The 21987-nt window shown below is 46.1% G+C and overlaps 1 protein-coding gene across 2 annotated transcripts in view; it reads left to right on the top strand.

Annotated features, from left to right (window-relative positions):
- LOC146197671 (solute carrier family 13 member 2-like) overlaps positions 1–21987 on the top strand; it is a 124749-nt gene that overhangs the window by 9911 nt on the left and 92851 nt on the right. The window contains exon 1 of one of the 2 annotated variants that reach the window (XM_084599582.1): positions 14816–14985. The exons of the other annotated variant lie outside the window; for it this stretch is intronic. The gene's annotated coding sequence lies outside the window, so the exon portion shown is untranslated. Of the gene's footprint in view, positions 1–14815; positions 14986–21987 lie in introns of those variants that run through there. 2 annotated transcript variants of the gene reach the window in all.

Below are 21987 nucleotides of genomic sequence, written 5' to 3' on the forward strand. Positions count from 1 at the left end.
ATGACGATGGCTGCTGCACAGCACGAGGTGAAATAGCATGCGGTGTTCTACGGCGCTCGAGTACGTGGCGCCATTTGTGCAACGCATCTGGTACTAGGTCCAGGAATCATGAGAAAATCGAAATGAACGGAGTAAAACCGTAATGGTCTGGTGGCTGGAAAATGGCTGATGTAGAAAGCTGCAGAAAATGTTTGATTCACCCCCGATGATACGTCGATGCTGTTTTTTTTTGCCAAGTTTATTGCCTCAGGGCATAAAAGGAATCTTATGATGGATGAAGGGTGTGGTCAAATAAATGAAATAAATGAAAATAAATAAAAAAATGAATGAAAAAAAATGAAATGCTTTTAGTCTGAGTGCTTTCACTCTTAAGCCAAGCTTTCACACAGGCCGTACAAATTTTCTGCAGGTTGCATGTGCTGTAAGTGCAGTGCTTCTTGGCAACTGGCTTTAACGCGATAGCGTTAAGGGTTCCTTTTTATTACAAACAGCCTGGCGTCGGCGTTCTGAGCGAAAACTCACGAGCAAGACACTGACGGGTGGCAGCTGACATGATCTTGCGCTGATTCGTTGGTGGGCTGTGTTACGTCACGGGACCACATGACAAGGTCGAGTTGGCAGTAGCTGCCAGCTCCTGGTCGAGCGGACCAGCAAAAGCTGGGCTTCATGGCGATTGGGTGGTCTTCCACATGAGGTGGCAGAAAGCCAGCTATTATGACATCGTATCGGGCTTGCCAAGACAACCATGCCATATCTCATAAAGTGAACCCAACATAGGCATACTGGGACGCGGCCTTATTCATGCTCCGACCTCGCGGCCCACGGGTCCTTGGATGAGAGAGCACAGACAGCAGCTTCAGCCAACAGAATATCGGGCGGAAGACACTACTAACTCCGCCCTTACCGCTTGAACAACTTTTTCTTGAATAAATATTACCATGCTGTAACGCCTTCTGGTGCTGCAGGGCAATATCTGAATAAAGCAAACACCGTTTTCTGCAACTGATACCTTCTACCGTTTGCTAAATTACGTGTGATAAATCAGAGGTACCTTATTAAAGAATTCGTGGTAGAGTGGACTGCAAAGTGCATGCGCACCACCGAGGGTCCACAAGGCTATCTGTAGACGGGAGGCATTAACGCTGTCGTTTTACTGGCAGAGCTTAAATGCCAGCCAAATTTTAAGCACGAAATGTTTTTACCGCTCGCTATCAGCACACCTCCAGCGAGAACGCAGTGCCAAATCCGAGAACACTAACCGAATGCGAATCTAAAAACGAAGTTTCTATACGTCTCCACGAGTGCTTACATGCTGTGCTGCAGGTGGAGCTGTGCAGGCGTCAACAAATATCTTCTTCCTTCACTCCGCTCTGGTATCGAGACGCAAAACTGAAAAGTATAAAACTTTTTTTTTTTTTGTCGACGTGCGAATCAGATCCGCCGACAGAGGGGAGACATGCCGAAGAAGAAATGAGACTCTTTTAAACCCGTTGCACCTTTCCTCAAACTAAGTCACTTCTTTCGAACGTTTTCTCTCGGCGACGAGATCAACTCCAATTTTTTTTTTTGTTCACCTGCTGCGTGAGCTTTTAGTGGGTGGAGTCATGCGCACAGAACATAGTAAGGGATGTGTAATGGTGAATGTCCCTTTGGAGGGCGAAGCCTTCACTTGCCGAAGCTTCACACAGTGACATTTCATCTTGTCACAAGGATAACTCCGTATATTACGGCCAAGTGAGACTATCAGTGCGCAGCTCAGCTGGAGACGTTTTTTTTTTTTTTTTTTTTTTTAACTTCTGATACCTGATCAGTGATGCAATTATTTACTTTCACAGAAAGCAATGAAGAACGTAGCTAACATTGAAGACATTTAGTTCAGATGAGTTTATTTTGGCCAAATTTGTCCTTGTGGAAGTGCATCAGAGATAAAAATTTTTAACAGGAAATGCTGGGAAATACGCCGTGATACTCCAATTTATAAAGACATATGCATTTATGCATATATAATTATGCGTTTGTGTAAATTCAGGAATGATATTTGCAGAACGCCATTCTTCGTTCGATTGGCTACCTCATCTTAAGGTGAACAGTAAGCGGCGCCCAGAGTATCTAAAGCCAACATCCCCACCAGGATTTGCGTGGTCGATAGGGCAGCATTTGTTGATTCGGGCCCTTTCGAAGCAGTTCTAATGGGGTTGAAGTTGTAGTTGAGAAACGTTCTCTGTACTAAAGTGGCCGCACGCATATATATAAACCACGGAAGCGCTTATTTCGAGGCATAAATTTGCGCCACTTCTACACTTTCGATGTTTGGTGATCTGATACCACAAAATGTAGAATTTCCTCGCCAATACAAAACCAGACGTGAACGGTAACCGTGACCTTTATATCGGGTCCGGTTGCGGCAAGATCTCACCGTAGAACTCACGCGGCTGAGTTTCTGATAGCTGTGCTGTACTCGATTAAAATAAAATGATAAGAAAAGCGTAATCATTAAAAAAGAGAGCCGGCTTTTATGGCTTCAACTCGGATTTTTCTTTAATTCGGCGGGCATAAACCAAAGAAGTTTGACGGGAGACAGAGCAAGGGGCAGGGGAACATGGCCGCGCATATCGCCCCTGCTCGCTGAACTCCCCTTGCGTTGGCGGGGTTTTAGCTTGGCATTTGCGCCAGTCGCAAAGGGCGCTCGTCCGGCGGCCGGCCAGGCATGTCGACGGGGGGCATTCCAGCTGCGCTGTCCGGACGCAGTGGCAGGCTCGTCGCCTCGGTCGGGCGCCTTCCCCTCGTTGGCATTCTGGACGCACACGCGGGAAGAATTAGGGGTCGCCTTTCGCTTTCGCTGTTCCCCCTCACTCCGTCGATTAACCGGCGCATGAGACCCACGGGTGTCTTTGGAAGCAAATGGTTTCGTTGTCTTCGTCGAGCTGCCTACACCATCCTCACGTTTAAAGCCGCGTTGTGGCAATTGTTGTGTGTAATTTTTCCTTTCGTAGATGGATTACGATTTTGTTGTCGCAGCGCTTGGCGAAACGAGCTGCTTGCTTCCCGATCAAAATGTGCGTAGTTCCATAAACGTAACTGTGAACACTGAAAAACGCTTGGAAGCATCACCACCGTCATTCTGACTGCGCTCAGTGCTGGGCGATCACCTTTGCAATATAGCCCTTGAATTAACCTCGTCCTGTTCTTGCAGCGGCCACACAATCCCCTCGAAGTTCCTCGTCATTAGATAACGTTATAGCGTTAAATGATACCAGGCTCGTGTTGCAGTGCAGTGTTGCAGTGTTCGGAAGCCAGATAATTTTTTCACCGTCTCCCCGGTCAATTATAGCCGAGCATTCGCTGGGGACTGACGGTCGGTGGTTTGTTGTGGCCAGGTTACAACACCAAGGTGGCGAAATCTGTTCTGGTGACAGGGTACATACTACATTGTGCGCTTTGGTCATCGATATCAGGCCTCACCACATGCCTGGTTATGGAATTTCATTGATAAGAGGATATTTTTCTTTCTTGTTCTGTCAAGAATTGCCAGGAACCGGGATTCGAACCGTGGTCCTATTGCACGCAATGCGAATTCTTTACTGTTTCGGTATCGAAGCATTTTTATGTCGTAAATGTTTACAGCTATTATGTCGAAAGCGACAGTTGGTTGCTTATGTTGTGTAATGACGAAGGCTTCGGAAGATGCGGCAATGGAAAAGTTTCCAAGTGCATACAGCTATTCCTGGGACGGAGGAAGGAAGCCGTGCAGCGTGTCGGATCGCTGGAACATATATACCCTGACGTCCATTGCAGATGTGATACTTGGTGCTGTTTTGTGCTGCAGTGTGTGACTGCGAATTCTGTTGTACGCGGAGCGCCCAAGACTCGCACTACACGAGTGGCAGGACCTTCTGCTTATTCTTTTATAATTTGTCGTTGTTCGGTTGGCAGGCGCGAGATGATGTTTAACAGACAGAGGTCAGTCTCAGCTCATTATCTGCTTCCATATTACGTTGTTTGTAGTATTCGACTTGGCTAAGCCATTCCGGTGCAACGCACTGGTCAGTTCGTGTGCGTGGAGATAGCTATCAAATGTACGAAGCAATTCATGAGTGTATAAATCAGAACGACGGCAACAGAGTCATTGACAGGGGTCGTATGAGATCGTACTGCATAGTTGGTCAACAAACGGCGCGCCGTTTGCTAAACCATGCGCGCGCAATTTTTCTCTCAGATATTGAGGCGAACGAGAGACGTTAGAGGATGACTGCTGTTTTTGTGAATTCATCCAAGCTTACGTGTGGTACACTTCACGACAGCACACAAAGTGCCAAAGGCCACGTACTCGTGTCTTCGTTGCCGGTACATGCCTTAATGAGAAGTATAAGCGCAGTATTGCGTAGTCCAACTGGCTGCCCTCAATCTGCTCAAGTAGTTGTATTCGCACCCACGCAGCGCATCTGTACTATGCGCGAGCTCTGAGGCGAGACACAGAGGCAGGCGAGTGGGCGTCTGCCTTCCGGTGTGGGCCAAAGCGATATGCACTTGCACGCAGAGATGGCAAATGTCCTAATTTTTGCTTTTCTTCCGTCACCCCCATCTTTGAATCCTTATACCTCGATCGTAAAGCATTTTAGCCCTCCCCCACCTTCACCCTCACATCATCTACCTTCCCTCGGCCTCACCCTCACTGAGACTTTTTTGAATTCGGGATACTTTCGATCATGTTGGGGTTTCTTTGAATGCTATAAATGTCAGGATGCCTCATATGAGCTCCCAATTATTCTACAAAATGTACCTTGATTGTATGATCTATTCCGTAGGGAAGCTAGTCCATAAGTCTAAGGACATGTGTCTCGACATGGGGAAATTGTAATTCAGCGCTGACTTCATAGTTTTCTCGATCTGGTCCCTATTCGGAGCCTAAATAAAACAATTGTTAAGTGTATAAATTCAACATGCTTGCACCTAAATCTAAAGAACACGTGGGCAAGCACTATGCAACTTGCAAAGCTTTGTACGGGGAAAATACCGGGTGATTTTCTTTCCGCTTACAAGCTTGTATAAAAAAAAACTCTGAGACATACGTCGACGCGGTTTGTATAGTTGAATTTACATAAAGCAAGACGGATTGACCTCATAGGAAATACGGTAGACGCCATTTTCTGATCGTGCCATGTCAGAAAGACACCTCAACGAGTTTAAAATGCGTATTTTTAACATCCGTTGTGTCGAACTGCACCGTCGAATAAAAAAAAAAAAAATCAGAACCCGGTCTCATCTTTGAAGTTGGCTGCCTACATTATCGCGTTATATTACGGTGCTTTTAGGTAAAATAGAGAAGTCAAGCAATTACAGTTAAATGAGCGTCGCTTAATCCGACCCTGTACACATACAAGGTGTCCGCTTTGCTCTAAGACCCCCTGCACAGACAGGACAGGCGTATCTCGTAGATTCCTTGTTCTACATTAATTGCTGCTATGCCCCTATGAAGTCCACTCATGCTGACGGAATAATGTCTTCCTGAAGGCTTTATCGAAGCGTTGTTGTTGCTTTTTAAGAAAGCTCCTAAAAACGGCGCCTTCGACAACGGTAAGCGGCATCCCGTCAACGGCTGCGAGATCCAGTAGACTTTTTTCGAATTCTTTCTGTTCGGTGCTGTGTAATGAAACCTTAATAATGGCATTATTATTTTTTTTTTCATTCAGGAATACCTGAAGCGAAGGCTGACGTAGTTGCAAATTGTCGCCAAGTTTATCGGGATGGGCAGCCTTCAATGCAAATCAAGTCCAGGATTAGGATCACAGCTCGAATAACTGGTTAATATAAAGGTGTCACCGCGTTAAATAGCACAAGCAGTCCAAAAACGCTATTATCGCACAAGGTACAAAGAATATGTCATGCTTTCATGTGTCGGTGGACATTTTATTTGTCGTTTCCTTTTTCCCGAACTGTTGAAAAGGGGCGCGCTTAAGCATGACTTCATTTGTGTCTTTCAGGTGGCTTTTGTATTTAAAACGTTTCCTTAAATCTAGATTTATTCGGTAGCTTTTCGTAGTCTAAGGAGGTATAAGCGCAGTCTAAGTCGTGTGTTTTGCGCCTCTTAGAGGTCGCTTCCTGCATGGTTGCGCAATCAACAAAGTTCAACCCGCGCGAAAGTTGCCCTGCTTCGCGTTCCACGCGTTCTGAAACCGGAGGACTCAAGAGGCGTGGTGTGCGCTTGCAGCGACGACAAAGCCAGATATTCCCTCACGTATGTGATTCTGAATTGAGCTTGTCGAACGGCCTGGGAATACTGCGCTCTGCAGAATCAAGGTATAAGTCTCCTCATCGGCAGCGGCGATGACACGGAAGACATCGGCCGTTTGCCCTAAGAGGGCGATATCCGAGCTGACGAACACATCGGTGGGACACATCAGAACCCCTGTTTCCCACGTCGGGGTTTACCGCTCTGTTTGGGACAGGTGCGCAAGAATACTATTATTTGCCGATGCATTTGATCCACTGGGGCGAAGACAGGTGCCGTGGAAAGGTTGCTAGTCGATGCAGAGCGTCTGTTTTAGCGAACACCATGTGATGATCTCACCTCCACCGTATACGCGAAACATCTTTGATTTTATTTAGTCAGAAGCTTTTTTCCACAGGAAGTTTTTGCACAGAGAAGTACTAACGTGCCGCAAAACTTAACCGCTATTCTCCTTGCTGCCCTGCTACTGTTGAAAATTCGCTTGTGGGCAAAATCTGCTCCAACCTCTGCCCAGTGACACCGAAACGGAATTCGCTTCAAGATTAATACAGTTTCTGAGACGCTGACGTCTCTCAGCTTTAGCGATTCCGGATATCATCAAAAAAACCCATCAATATGGTAACTGTTCAAGATCATGTGACGATAAAGCGCGACGACGGCTGTGTGGACTCAAATCGGTGCGGTACCCTCAGATTTGGGTGCGCACGTATTGCGTGTCCCATATTCGTCCAGTCCTTTTGGTATTCATAATTTGTGGCGCCGGATGGGCTCACGCAACGCGTGTCGACAAGAGGGCGCGGCGCCCGCCTTTAGGAAGCGCGGTAGAGCTATAATTAGTCCACCGTAACGGCTACAACTAATAGGGTTTTTTCTGCGCTGTCAAGGCCATCGCCATTGGGACGAAGTGCAATTTTCTTTTTGTGTTTTTCAATCCAGTGCAAAGGATTCGCGGCGCATGCGAAGTGATGTCCAAGTTTCGCGCCGGAAAAAATAGATGAAGAAAGGGAGGAATGCCCGCAAACACGTTTTGCGACAGCGTTTGCATGCGGTGGTCACGTGACCGCTTGTTGCAATGCTCAGCAACGGACGGACGCTGGCATGGGCCGTAAGAGGAGGATGTCGCTGGCTGCGCACGTATCTGGAGGCTTTGAGACTTGCATGGCGTCGTCGTAGTTCTGCGCTTCAGACACGTCGAGCTTCGTAACTTAAGGGTAACACTGCCCTTTCTTTTTTTCCTGCTGCTGTGCGAGGGCAAATGTCGGAGCCCACCCAGTAGCTGTCCCTCGTGGCGGATGCGACGTGTCTGTAGGCACCGCTGTGAAAAACATTGTGGATGCTCAGTAACTATAGTGTATCGCCAGTTTATTGCTGTTCGCGCGTGCTCCGGGGTGATAGACGGCGCTTCCAAAACTGCCTCGGAGGCGTTTGTCGGAGCGTGATGAGCAGTGCGCTTTGTAACTGTTGGGAATGAATGCTGGCTTGGCGCTTGCCTCTTTCCGGCCACGTGCGAAAGCCGACTGCTTTTTTTTCGGGGCACTTACATCCTAATGTAATCGGTATTCCTGGGTAGCTGCGTGCGTTGGGATATGCGATGAACGACCTTGTATATCAAATTAACACGAAGTGAGCCACGAGCATCGTAGCGGCGCAGAGTTTTCTGGAAAACACGAAGCGCGAGAGAAGACTAGAGGGGAAGACACTGAACAGGGCGAGGTGCTAGTTCTTTTTTCCTTTCCTCTGCGCTTACATTTCCAATGTGTTTCTACAACTAGCCTAGCTGTCATAGCATTCGCTGGTGTCGGAACCAACCTCACTTATCCTTCTCTTGCTATGCGAATAGTTATAGGAAAGTGCTGCAAGCGATTTTGGCAGCGAATGTTGATAAAACTAACCTGCGCTGTTGAAATTAGGTAAGGATAGAGAGTTCAATGCTTTCATGCGTCTTGGCGGAAATTTTAGGTGCATGTGAAATCCGAAGTGAATGGCAGACGCTCTCTGACTTTGGGGCACTGCTGTATTAAGCCATTATGCTTTTATTTAGGCCGACTGCATTAAGTCTGCTCGATGTTAAGTCCTCCAGAATGTCGAAAATTAACATATAAAAAATTGGCTGTGATTCAGCTCTGGTTAAACCGATGGCTTGCGAAAGCAACAGCTTGGTTGTACTTTGTTCGCGCTTGGCCGTGCTTGACTGTTGTACTTTGCTTAGCCTGGACATCTCTGCTTTTGCGTTTTTTATCATTAAAGACAAAGACATGTTTCAACTCATGAAATCACTTTTTATTGACCCCAATGAAGCTTTTATGATTCGTGAAGAAGTGTGCCTTTGTTTTCAATTTGTTAATGTTGTATTTAGTGTATTATGTAGGACCAAGTCCAACTTCTTCCCCAATGTGTAGTCGACGTTGCTTCTTGCGGGTAGAGTACAAGCGACTCCTCTTATACACATTGTATGAAAGAAACGTTCTTCTCCTTGTTCATGTCTCTGGTGACGATAACCAGCTCCTTTTCTTGTCGACTAGGTATTCCCGTGACAATTATATTCAAAGCCGTTTAGTAATTTGCCTGTCGAGATATATGGGTTCCTGTTATTAGAATACCCGATTCACACAACTTGACACATGCAGTTTCACCATGGATTGAAGGTACACTCGGATGGTATTGTGTAGCCTTCACATCCTCCTTTACGTACACACACATTCCATGGCGAGACGACTTCTTCTTCTTCTTCTTCTTCTTCTTCTTCTTCTTCTTCTTCTTCTTCTTCTTCTTCTTCTTCTTCTTCTTCTTCTTCTTCTTCTTCTTCTTCTTCTTCTTCTTCTTCTTCTTCTTCTTCTTCTTCTTCTTCTTCTTCTTCTTCTTCTTCTTCTTCTTCTTCTTCTTCTTCTTCTTCTTCTTCTTCTTCTTCTTCTTCTTCTTCTTCTTCTTCTTCTTCAGTCCACATATAAAGTCCCGCTTTCACCAAGCCGTATGAACGTGCCTTAGTGGCATATAGGTATAAAGTGAATGCCAGCGTCCAGGCAGGCTAAAATCTGACGCAACCGTCCCGTGTGAAACAAGAGACCCAAGTTGGCAGCTCCTGCCAGGGGACCACTTACATGAACACGGACACGGACACGTACACGGACACGGCACACAGCGGCTAGTGGTTAGACGTGGCGTAGTATTGCTTTCGCAATAAAAATCCCTTCCCGAAAAGTCTACACACGTAAATGATGCAGCCAGTAAGGAGCCATTGAGAAGGGAGGCTCCGGGAGACAGCCGGTTAGAAATGAAGACAACAAGGGGCGGAATACCAGATGCCTGGCGCTATATAGGCGGCCACTCGCGATGCCGGGACCCTCGTGATGGCAATCGATTCGCGGAGCGAGGAAGACCACTCACCGCCGCCGCGACGGCGTCGGCGGCGCCGCGGCTAGTCTCTTCGCTCTCGGGAGAGAACGGGCCCGGCCCAATTTCTTCCCGGCCGCGCCAGCCGTGCCGAGCCATGCTTATCGACACACTCCTGCCACACGTGCCTGCAGCGCTTCAGGTGGGACTGATGTGCGAGTTGGCTTCACCTGCAGGCTGCTGGATCGCTCCGTGTATCGCCGGACGGAGCCAAGTCTCACGAAGAACTTCACTTGTATTTTACAGCCGCGAGTCGTACAACCGCTCTGCCTTATCTTTGTCTGCTCTTTGTTTCAAGCGGTGAAATAGCATTGAATGTATCCGAGTTTGCTTTCGACTGTTCGAAGTGGACCTGAAAATCGGTTCGAACTAAGCGCAGTTATAACTTAGAGGATGCACTTACTACATGTTTTTATGGATATACATATTCAATGTTCATGTCGCACAACGGTCGTCAATGTTTATATGGTCCCATACCCTTAGTCCATGGCTAGTAGCGGGGCCACTTGGATGATATACCACAATGATTCGGCATGAGACTGCCAAGAAAAAAAAAAAAAACTGATGCCAACAACACCATTGCTCCAGCCGCAAAGAGTGCGGCTCATTTTATTGTACAGTTGCATGGTATGGTATGACATGATATGATATGATATGGTATGGTCCCAAAAGGTTAAACTCCTATTTAGAGCACACGCGTTTCAGATGCAAATTTGTGGAATATATAGAAGCACATTTATACATAGAATTGTCGTGGTAAGTTAGCATGCAAAGGCTACAAGTTATGCATTGATGAAGGCTTGAGACCTTTGCGGAGCTCCTACATGATGTATTTGACGACGCTGAAGTTTCACTGCTGTAACTAGTGACTGCAATAAATTATAACACCCCCCCCCCCTTCCCCTCCCCCCCCCCAAAAAAAAAACAAAAAAACACACTAATAACAAATTCTGGCTATGCGGCTTCCCTGAGTCTCCAAAAGTGCGCTAATTCGAAATGTGAGAATGGGTTGATTGTACGGCCATCGTTCACGGTACGCTCGTCTCGCTCACTATTTTCCTTTTTTTACGCGTGTGCTTTCAAGACGGGCGCTGCATTGTCTGGCTCGTCAAACGAGACAACCCAAGCACTCCGGATGCTTTGACTAGGCGCTGTGTCCCGTTTCCACCGAGGCTATGTGGAGGACAGGAATAGGCCACAACAGAGACGTGCGGGAGAGCCGACAACGTAGCGCGAATCTCGACTCGAATGCATAAACATTTGCGCTGGTGTGACCGAAGCGGGGGAAGCGAAAGTCGAAACTCAATAGCCCACAAGCAGCCCTTTTGTACGGTCGTTGACTGCTAGCAAATCACCGTTCACTGCTAAGGCGCGTGGAGGAAAGGGGAATCGGCGTCAGGAGAGAGCTCGGATACTCTCGCGTGAAGAAGACCCATTCGAGGCACCTATCTCATGATAGACATACTTGGGCTCTAGCATAAGTTGCGTGTAATACTCAGCATTGAGGAGCCAGGGGCTCGCCTGCCCTTGACAGACATTTTATTTTAGTGATACTGAGAAGTAATCCGACTCAGAGCAGGGGTGAGAAACGATACAATAAAAAACAAAGGATCAAGGGAGTATTTATATACTTCATGTAGGAGCAAACAGATGATGCAGAAGAAAATTAAGGGTTTCACATTCGAAAGGCTCCTAAATTATCAATAAGCATTTCTGTATTCCGGCTGTTCGCTGCACACATCGGCAATTAATCGTTCTAACAAGGAATGAGTATTTAACGGTACTGGAGTTTGCCTGATATTCTTCTAGCATTTTCCATTGTTTTAACGCATACTTATACGCTAAACAGGGGTGATATATTCTTGTGTACTTCTTTTATGTAAATTGATATATATCAGATATAGAAATTTCAACGATGCTTCAGTGTGCCTTGCCTGAAAAGATTCTAAATCGACAACGGCCTGCGGTCCTTTTCAGACTTCCTAACTTCGAAATATTTTTGGTTGTGTACCATTATACGCTTCTATCTTCGCCTGTTTTGGACAGTTTACGCTTCAAACACAAGAGAGTCTTCAGAGCTCTCCCACAAACAATATCAATATGTTCGTCCCAGTATAGCTTATTACTTATCTGGATGCCAAGTTATTTTATAGACAAGGATTCTGGGAGTTCTACGCCACCTATACAATATCGATGCATCAGAGCAGTTTCATTTGTTTTTTACAAATTTTAAGCCCCAAACATTTATTAATGTTAAGAAGCAGCCCCATTCGGTACATCAATTAGATATCTTCTGCAGATTACTATTGGGCTTAGTCTGATCCGCTGTGGATTAAACTGCTGAGTATAGAACGCACTCGCCTGCAAACTGTTCAACTCTAACTTCGGAATACACCACATTGACTAGGTCGTTTACATAGATAAAATATTAGTGTTTAACCCTGCCAAGCCTAAGTAACCAAATCGAAAGTTGCGGCACGTTTCGCTCAAACCGCCGGCCTCCCTCTCTGTGCGGCAGCCTCTCGGCGAGCTACGCCCATGGATGGATGGATGGATAAAACTTTATTTGAATGATCGGAATCGGTCTGTCGTCTTCGACTCCTCCTCCTCGGAGGCACAGACAGTTCACGAGGCGTCTCGCCTGCATCTATGACGACTGCTGCCGTTAAATTGCCGAAAGCTATTGCGACCCGTTGGCACCGGCTAAAAGGCGGCGGAGGCTATCTAGACGGAGCGAGCGCCACGGATCCAGCGTAGCCGTGTTTGAGTGACGTCATGGTTGTCACGTGACTAGACAGAGATGAGTGCGTGGTTACCTCGGTTTTGGCGGCGGCGCGCGGCGGCTGAGTGACGTTATAGCTGCCACGTGGTTTCTCCTCGATTTAAGGTCAAACAGGCGCACACGGCGAAGAAGCTACAGAGCTTCATATTTCGAAAAATATGAGCAATTTAATAAATTTGTCGTCACTGGCTTTCGAACTCAAGCGTTTGAAAGGTTGATGGTGCAGAGCGTTTTGAGGAACACCAAGTGAACGCGTTGTGACGCGTGTGGTTCACTAATCTGCGTTTAGGATAGGCAGTGATGTTAAAACAATGATATACTGAAAAAAAAAAGATTAAGAAATGAAATTTAAAAATTTCGTATAATTAGAAGACGGTGCTAAAACCGCTATGCGTCTATTCTGCTTTAATGCCCTCTTAATAATTGTCGGCTTTTATGCATTAGTGAATAAGTATTATAAGAGGCCGTGCGCTGTTCCTGACCACCGAGCTACAAAGATATGCATCCTGGACCGGTGCAGCGTTCTCACCACTGGGGCTGGGTATGCCCTTTCCAAAGCGACCTGGGGCCTTCTATCGCTGCCATCGCTGCGCTTTATTTTTTTGTTATCTAAAATTCCTCCCTGACAATTTTCTACGAGATCTGATATCCTTTATATTGTCTATGACATTATCCCATATTTTCTGATTGCTTTGCTCTCTATATATTTAACCTCCGAATTCGACTCGGGCTATGAAGGAAGCCGTAGTGGAGGTCTCCGGAAATTTCAACCGTCTGAGGATCTTTAACGTGCTATATCTTGTCCTCAATATATTTTTTTTTACCGATATAGCCGCAAATTTCAGGCGCCTTCCATTCAGTGAGGCAATTACGGTGCTCTGGATACTGGCGAATGACGCGGGGCGAAGCTCACCGATTCCTTGTTTTTTTTTCATGTCGTTGGGTCATTCAACACTCATTCCATTGTATCATTTGCAGCATGCTGTGTCAGAACGATGGAATCCTGCGATGGCGGCACGAGACTGCCAGCGTATAATTTGTTCAGCAGCTAGTTGTTAAGAATACTGCTGAGGTAAATATCGCCGGCCTTTGTCAAAAGCGTAGTCATTATCCGACTCGAGTTCTGTACTCCCATCGGAGCATCACGGTTCGCGTGCCGAAAGAATTTCCAGGCATGCTGTTATCTTACGATAAACTTACATAAAGATTGGGGGGCGGGGGTTACGCTTTATTGGAGGGCCTGTTGCTAAACTGTAAACAGCGACAGTGCGACTGGAAGTAATAAAGCTGTCTCTGTTTCACCACGGGAGGACTTTATTGTCACATAAGGTCACTCTGCTGCGGGTTTTTGGAACCAACGACTTTTTGCGTTTACTGGTTTCTCAGTTTAAGCGCTTCTTCACTACCTTTCATGTGTAACAGGCGCCTGTTTTCTTCCCTCTCTGTGTTGTGTTTTCTTTTCTTCTGACATAACCGTTTACGACCAGCAAAGGCACCTGGCACTAATACCTGTGAATATGACAATTTAGAGGCTTACTCCATGGTTACAACTAGTACGGATGCCAAATGTTTTTGCAACAACTGAGCCGACTGATCACGTTCTAAGCAAGAAAATCGGTAATCTTAAAGCTCACAAAAAGGCGATAAAAAAGAACGAAAACTATTATGGGATAAAGTGATAAAAAGCCTCTCTAAATGCGACACAAGGATAAGGTGTGGCTGACGCAAGCGACAAAAAATCTTCAACAATGCTTTGGGGACCTGCCACTATCCCCGCTTGCAGCCCAGTGACAGGAAAAAAATAAATATTCCTTCTATTTTCTATAGCGGAAACATTCGAGCCTTCGCAAAAAAAAAAAAAAAACACCAACGTTTTTCATCTTCTCTTGTACTCTCACTGTCGCAACACGAGGAAAAACATGGTACGTCGTCGTTTTCGCATCTACTCTATTAGTAGAGCGCGCACGAATGGGCCGGCATTAGGGAGATGACGAAACAAGTAACAGCAGGCAGAGATCAAGGCACGTGCCGGATACCTCCTCATGCAGCCTTCAGGCGGAGGGCGCATGTCTGATGATTACTTGCGCAGTCACGTGCCCCACCCCGTTCTATCGAAAGTAACAGCCTGAGCTTCGTCTTCGGTTCGCGTTATTGGGAGAACGACGTTAATGTTGTGAAACGACGCGTCGTTACGAACAAAAACCGCTACGCTCGTGCTTAGGCTCGCAGTAGCGCGGCTATTCGACCGGTAATTTTGTTTGACATCTCCGAAAGATTGACTACATTGCACATCGACGCTCTGGCCTTCAAGTGCTGCGTGAAGTTACGTTAGCCTCTATGTTGCGAGAGCAACGACGGCACGCATGCGCCGTGTGCTTCTTTCCTCTCTCGCATCGTCGTTCAGAGCTGCTGCTTTTCCCTGGCTTGAGTGCCGTTGAACTGAGCGCTGTCTTTGTCGAAGTTGTTCGATAGTGCTTCTCCCTTGGCGTTCCTCTGCACGTGGATTTCCGGCGCCGCGTATCCGGCCGTCCTCCGACGGGCGCGTGTGCGGTGTCGGAAGCGACGGCTTGTTCCTGCCTTCAAGGTACGACCAGCCATTCTAGATAACGCGACATCCGGAGCTTGGCGGCCAATGGCAGTAAGTGAAAACCCGGTGGCAAAATCTAGCGACCGGAACGTGTTCAGCCGATTACTAGTTTTGCTAACCCTTCCTCTCAGCTTGTTGACCGTTTTTTTTTCTCTAAATATTTCCCGCCTTTTTAAAGACGTAGAGATAAGGAATTCTGCGTAGCATGTTCGTCTCCTTGGTACGTGTAGGAGGCATCGGTAAATGCAAATAACCTAGTAAATTCCGCCATATGTGCCCTGTAAATACCAGTTAAATAAATTTCTCTGTTGTAGCTATAATATCGTTTTCGGATGCGGCTATAAGACAACACAAGTAAGGTTGAATTCACTTGAGGCATGTAAAGATTGCAACCGATACTAAATACTTAAATACTCAATACTTAAATGCTAAACATTTAAACATGGTACCGTGCTAATCGTCAGCGCTTCAGCCACCGACATGCACCGATGTGTTTGTGCGACGAAGTACGCCGAGCGCTCCGCTGCAAGATCCTCCCGACCAGGGCAATCCATCTGAGCTATCTTAATAACCGCAGTATTACAATACTTAAAGCGATACTACTATAGAGCTCGGCAGCACAAAGCAAACACACGACAAGCGCGCAGTGACAGCAATCGCTTAGGAAGAAATAAGGAGGTATACATTAACAGAGCTCATGCGCTTGCTCAGGTCAAAATCAAGCTCGGGGAACCGAGCTATGTCACATACGTGCGCTATGCTCGCAGTATTAGTTTCATCTCTTTTTCCGTTAGAGTGGCGAAGGATGTATGTACTTACTTAAGCAGTTGGCTTCGCCGAGCGCCGAAATCTCATAGGCATCTTCTAGCGCCCCTTTTTTGTGTGGAACTCGAGCGACGATGGCGGTTTTTACAGCAAGGTGCGTATTTGTGCCTCGCGCAATAGGAGGCAACGTTGGCAGCCATCGTGATTTGGTCCAGATTATATCGACATAGCTCGGTTCCCCGAGCTTGATTTTGACCTGAGCAAGCGCATGAGCTCTGTTAATGTATACCTCCTTATTTCTTCTTAAGCGATTGCTGTCACCGCGTTTGTCGTGTTTGCTTTGTGCTGCCGAGCTCTATAGTAGTATCGCTTTAAGTATTGTAATACTGCGGTTATTAAGATATCTCAGATGGATTGCCAGGTGTCCCAGCTAACTGGGACCAAGCGTTAGAAAATAAATATTTGAGATAGCCGAGCGAAATCAGTTGTCTACAGCTGGCAGCCTTTTTGCGCACCACGGGCATTTTTTGTTTCGGAAATAAATTCATTAGATAATTAGGCTATTTTTTCTCATTTGCTTATTATTTACTTTAGACAATAAATGTTACTTGCAAAGTTGGAGAGCACTTTAGTAACCCCCGTTCCATTTATCTGCGATAAAAAAAAAAAAGGGCCCCACGTGTATCTTTTTTCCGAGCTCCAAATAAAGCCCTCGAATTGAATCTATCACGTGACTAGCACATTTGCGCGCCACAATTGCCCTGCTCTCAACAGCGGTTGAGAGAACAAAACCAGTTGTGGCCGTGGCTTGCTGCAGCAGCGGATATGTCTGCATTTGTTTCTTTGCCCGCGTGAACCAGTCGGCGCATGTGACGAAGTTGCAGCGAGGGCGATGGGCTGACTGAGTGGGCTGCAGCCATCGCCAACTTATCAGCCCAAAGCTGAAACTGGACCATCGAGGCACGAACACATGTGATTATCGTTCTCTCAATACATGGTTGGGAGAAAGGCAAGTGTGGTGTGGGAACGCGCTAGCCACACGATCGTTTTTGTAATTCGCGGGATTTCTTTGGAGGGAAAATGTTTGGGCGTGTTGGTTCATCGTCAACACAGTGAAGCGCTCAAAACCACAAAGGACTATTGCGCTATTGTCCTGTCCCCTCCTCGTGCTTTCTGATTTTGAGCGCTTCACTGTGTTTCTTTGGAGCTCGGAAAAAAGATACACGTGAGCCCCCCCCCCCCCCCCCCCCCCCCCCCCCTTTTTTTTTTATATCGCAGATCGATGGAATGGGGTTATTAAAGTGCTCTCCAACTTTGCAAATAACATTTTTTGTTTGAAGTAGATATTAAGCATATTAGAAAAGTTAACCTATATAACTAATGAAGTTAATTTCCGAAACAAAAAATGCCGCGAAAAACGGCTGCCAGCTGTATACAACTGATTTCGCTCGGTTATCTCAAACAATTAATTTTTTAACACTTGGTCCCAGTTCGCAGGGACACCTGGTATGTATACATTTAGCAATAATCTGGACTAAACCACGATGACTGCCAACGTTGATCCCATTGCGCGGGGCACAAATGCGCACCTTGCTGTAAAAACCGCCATCATATATCTTGAGTTCGACAGCTAAAAGGTGCTAGAAGAGGCCTCCGGTGCTCGGTGAAGTCAACTGCTTTAAGCACATCCTTCGCCACGCTAACGGAAAAGGTGATATAACTATTAATGCAAACATAGCGCATGGGTACAGCGCACTGCACGACATAGCGCACGGTAAAAATCAGCCAAATTAGCTAAAGGCTGCACAAAGAAAGGCGAGGACAGGACGGGGTCTTATCAGCACGTTTCCGTTGCACATAATGTGTGACCAACCATTCTCGTGCAGAGTATACTCTGTTGTAGTCTAACTCCAGCTCTATGCAGTGCGTCCGTAGGAGAAAGAGATATTGTAAACGACACCTGAATCACAATTCACAATTTGTTCTTTGTTCGCTACTTCACATCCGCTGGTGCTTTTGTTTCTCTCCCTATTGATATTTTGTAGGCATTAATTTATGTACGTACTTTACGGAGAATGCTTCCGTGATCAAACTCCTCTCAAGCCTCAGATGTCGAGAACTGCGGTATACTTTTTGCACAATGCTCGCAAATTACCCCGAGGCGCCCACATAAACCTAGGAAAGTAATATATGCTTACTGCAGAATGTGAGATAAGATTTCAAGCGCCGAGGCGTGCTCCGTAATGTTATGGCTGCATCTTTATACATCCAAGTAGTCCTAATTACCGTCTCACTTCCGATCAATGGATATAGCGCAGCTCTCATTGAGACGAAACTTTTGGAAATGGCCTCACGTAGACACTGCGAAACCGTACCTGTGGTCAGCGCTAATTCAGAAGGGTAAATCGACTATTTTGCCTACAGTGCGGCTTGCTTTAAAACCTACATACTGCTCACAAGTCGTATGTTGTTGTTGGTTTCTGGCAATGCTATATTACTCGACAGTGCAGGCGCTATGTTCGCACTCAGTGGGTGCCGTTTCTTCAATAAATGCGACCCAAGAAATCTGGGACCCTCGCCAAGTTTGACATTGCGCCAAGTCCGTAGCTCGAAGGCGCCGTTTAGGAAGGTTAGATCAGTGAGGTAATTACGAGTACCAATGAGGAGACCCAATTAGGAGGCATGCTTTATTCCTTCGTTGTTTCCAGCTGCCAGAACGGCTGAGCAGCTATGGGATGTACGATCGAAATGGGAAACGTAAGTGAAAATTGGCATTTGTGAAAAACAGGAGTTTTAAAATTTCATACTATGTTCTTTTTTTTTTTTCCTATTTTTGCCTTGCATTCTGTCATGAAATCACAATGTGATGACAACTTTATTCTTGGACGACAAGTTTATGCAAGTTATAGCCATAAACTGCAGATATTTCGACATAAAGTGGCTACTCTTTCCTATGGGTGACTGTGTCTAACTTATGGTGTGTAATCGAGGTTTCCTTCAGGAAGAAAAGCCGGACAGCCTGTTACGCGCAAGGGGACGTCTAAAAACATCGGCTCTGCAAGTACCACTTGGCTCGCATGCCATCAGTCGGGTTAGGGCTGAAAGGTGTCGAAGATGGAGAGGGAAATGAAGAGGAGGGTTTTCTTACTAATATGCCATCTCAAGTTTCACAGCTTTTTCTGTTGTATGCCAAAAGGTCTCAGTAAATTCCTCTGCGATTACAGTTGGTGAGAAGTGGTATGAGCGCCGAGGGTGAATGAGGTTGCTATACTGGTTATCCGCATCAGCGTCAGCCTGACTATATCTAATCCAGGGCAAACTCCTCTCTCATATCCCTCTATTTTCAGGTCCTGTGTCCGTGTCATCTGTGTGCACTTGCGACCCGCAAATTTCCTATTCTCATTCGCCCACCCCCGCTACGTTTGCCTTCTCTTGCAACCCGGTCGGTTACCCTTAGTCACCGTCGTTTATTTTGCCTTGGCATTACATGCCCTGCCCATACCTATTTCCTCTTCATTTCTAATATACGTCAATAACTCACTATTGCTTCGTGACCCACTCTGCATGCTGCCTGTCACGTAACGTTTACAAGCATGAATTTTTGTAGCGAAAGCTATACTGCACTAGACTTTCAAGTCGTCGGCGTTCATTGCTTCGACACTACGGGCGTTTTCCTCGGTTAAACCTGAATATTTGCTTTGTAGGGAGATAGTGAATTCGTCTACTGTCTCTCATCACTAAATCGTTAATGGACTACTTCTTTACTGATTTGTTCCTTTCGCTCTTCCAATGTAGACTAATTCAGCCCTTACCGACTGCATCGCACCTATTAGATTACTTCCTGCACAATCGCAGGGTTAGGGCACAATACGAAGTCAATTTCATTTTAGTCTTCCTACTGGACCTTTTCAGTATCCACTTACGTATTTTTTTATTTGTCGAATATATTTATAACCAGTACATTTTTTTTTCATTTACACGAACAATAAAGCAGAGGTTGGTGCTGCATAGCGGCTCCGGCTACTCCTTCTCACCCAAATTTATGAGAAACACCCGGTCTGACGATATACGTTCAGACAACAAAACATATACACTACTAAATAACATTACACAAACAGTACACAGCATATAAAACGAAGTACAAGCCTCAGAAGAAGTAGCACCAATGAGTGATATGAACTCTTTAAGTGTGTGTAATTCTGTAACTCTGTACAGAAAAGTACATACTACAATATACATAACAGATGTGAATAAACAGGGATATAAGAGCAAAAATAAGCTTATTTGCGGCGCACACACCAAAGTAAATAATAAATTGTCAAAGCCTCATTAACAGTAAACCAAAAGCAATAATAATCGTGCGTGCACAAACAGAAGATAAGCAAATAACAAAGATATGAATACACGCGTTTCTATTGCGTCCTGCGACCCCAAGAAATCACTACCCCCCCCCCCCCCCCCCCAAACACACACATACACACTCCCACCAACTCGAAAATTCTAGACCTAGTGCCATATTCACCCACTGCATGCCTGTAGGACGAGATGTGGTACTTTTGCATCGATTTAGACGATGTTAAGCGCTCTTACAAAATTCCCATACTATCGATATCATGAGGCATTGTGTATCGGTGGCCAGATTTTATGGAACGATCTCGCCATCCGTTCCTTCGACTTATTTGCAGTTACATGATCCTTTGCAGCTGCTTTCTTTTCATTATTGTTTCGGAAGCTTTCTGTACTTGTTACCGGCATGGACGTCTGAGGTTGCAACACTACGCCCGAAGAATTTCGTAGAAACGCTTGTCAATGAGGGCGGTCTCTTTTCGATTAGCACGTATTTTGAAAGTGCAAATTATGTAAAAACAAGGAAAATGATTTCCGGCAAAACGAAATGCGACTCTACATCACGAGATTTTTTTCCACATTCTTGCCCTGCTATAAATGCACGATGAACATGTGGAAAGTGGCGTTCATTAAAACAGTGTGCTTGATTCAGAGAGGAGTGAAAAAGAGAACAATTAAAGAACGGGAAGAATATGAAAAAAAAAAAAGAAAAAGGCAGATAGTGCACCACGTTTCTTTTGGACGGTGTCCAAGAAGAGAGAATACCCTCGCTATGCCAGCAAGCTTCGCCCCTGTTGCGTTGTGCGCGCAACAAGGGCGATGATTATTACAGCTGCACTCTGCATGCGATCACACGTTCTCGCTGCTATCTATATAAATCGTCCTCCCCCAGAAACAGCCCCAAAAACCGCTATATAAACACCATACACGGCTCTTTCGTTACGTCACCTCCGCGTAAATACCGCATCTGATCAATATTTTTCCATTGAAGCGGCTCATGCTCTCGGTAGATTCACGCTGCGCGTTACGAGACGCTGCTTTGGTGTTGTTTTTCCGCATTTTCTCGGCTTGTATTAGCAGCGGCTGGTCTTGCAGCCAACCGTAACAGCGCTAGATAACATTCGCCCATGAAGCTGTTTGGAGGCGGTGTTTTATGTTTCGTTTCTTTGCGGGCAGGACTAACACACGCGTACTGCCGTGCCTGCCGCGTTCTGTGTGCAGGGTTTACTTTGTGTCTAATTCATGCCCCGCTGTGGTCATTTCACCCGCATGCGTACATGGCGAGCCGCCAAGCGTGAGCTCGGTTGCGAGTTATTCGCGGCTATCGATTTGTTATTGTCTATATGGAGACGGCAGAGATTACGTGACCCACACCGTTTGCTGTGACGCGTGGCACCGCGCGGAGCTGTTTTTAGAAAAGCTGCACTACGTCGCGTGTATCCCGCTGATACTGTGTGCGCATTCGCATGTTTATAAAAAGCCCGCAATCGAATTCTTCCTGCGTGCCCTGAATGCCAAAAGGCATGCGCGTTTGGCGCATGCTTAGCCTCTGTGATTTGTTCCTTCAAATATGCTTTTTAGTGAAAGTATTCATTTAAAATATAAAAAGATTCGTTCAGGCATGTCTCTACGCAGTGGTGTGGCATTGGCGGATGTTTGGCAGTTGTCTCACACTATTGCGCAGTGGGCATGATAGTCTGGTACATGGGCCAAGGGATGCCGAATTAAGGACGTCGCGAGGTCATTTTGTGTCCACGTATGTGAGGAATTACAAAGAAGAGATAAACGGAACATGAAATTCATGAAGCTTTCTAGCTGCTAAACCTCAATGGAGGGCTACGGGCCCAAAAAGGAATCAAATTACAGGGGGGCACTCAAGTCTCCTCA

The sequence above is a fragment of the Amblyomma maculatum genome, chromosome 3 (assembly GCF_055883805.1).
Source record: "Amblyomma maculatum isolate TAMU_Amacu chromosome 3, ASM5588380v1, whole genome shotgun sequence".
Taxonomy (NCBI): domain Eukaryota; kingdom Metazoa; phylum Arthropoda; class Arachnida; order Ixodida; family Ixodidae; genus Amblyomma; species Amblyomma maculatum.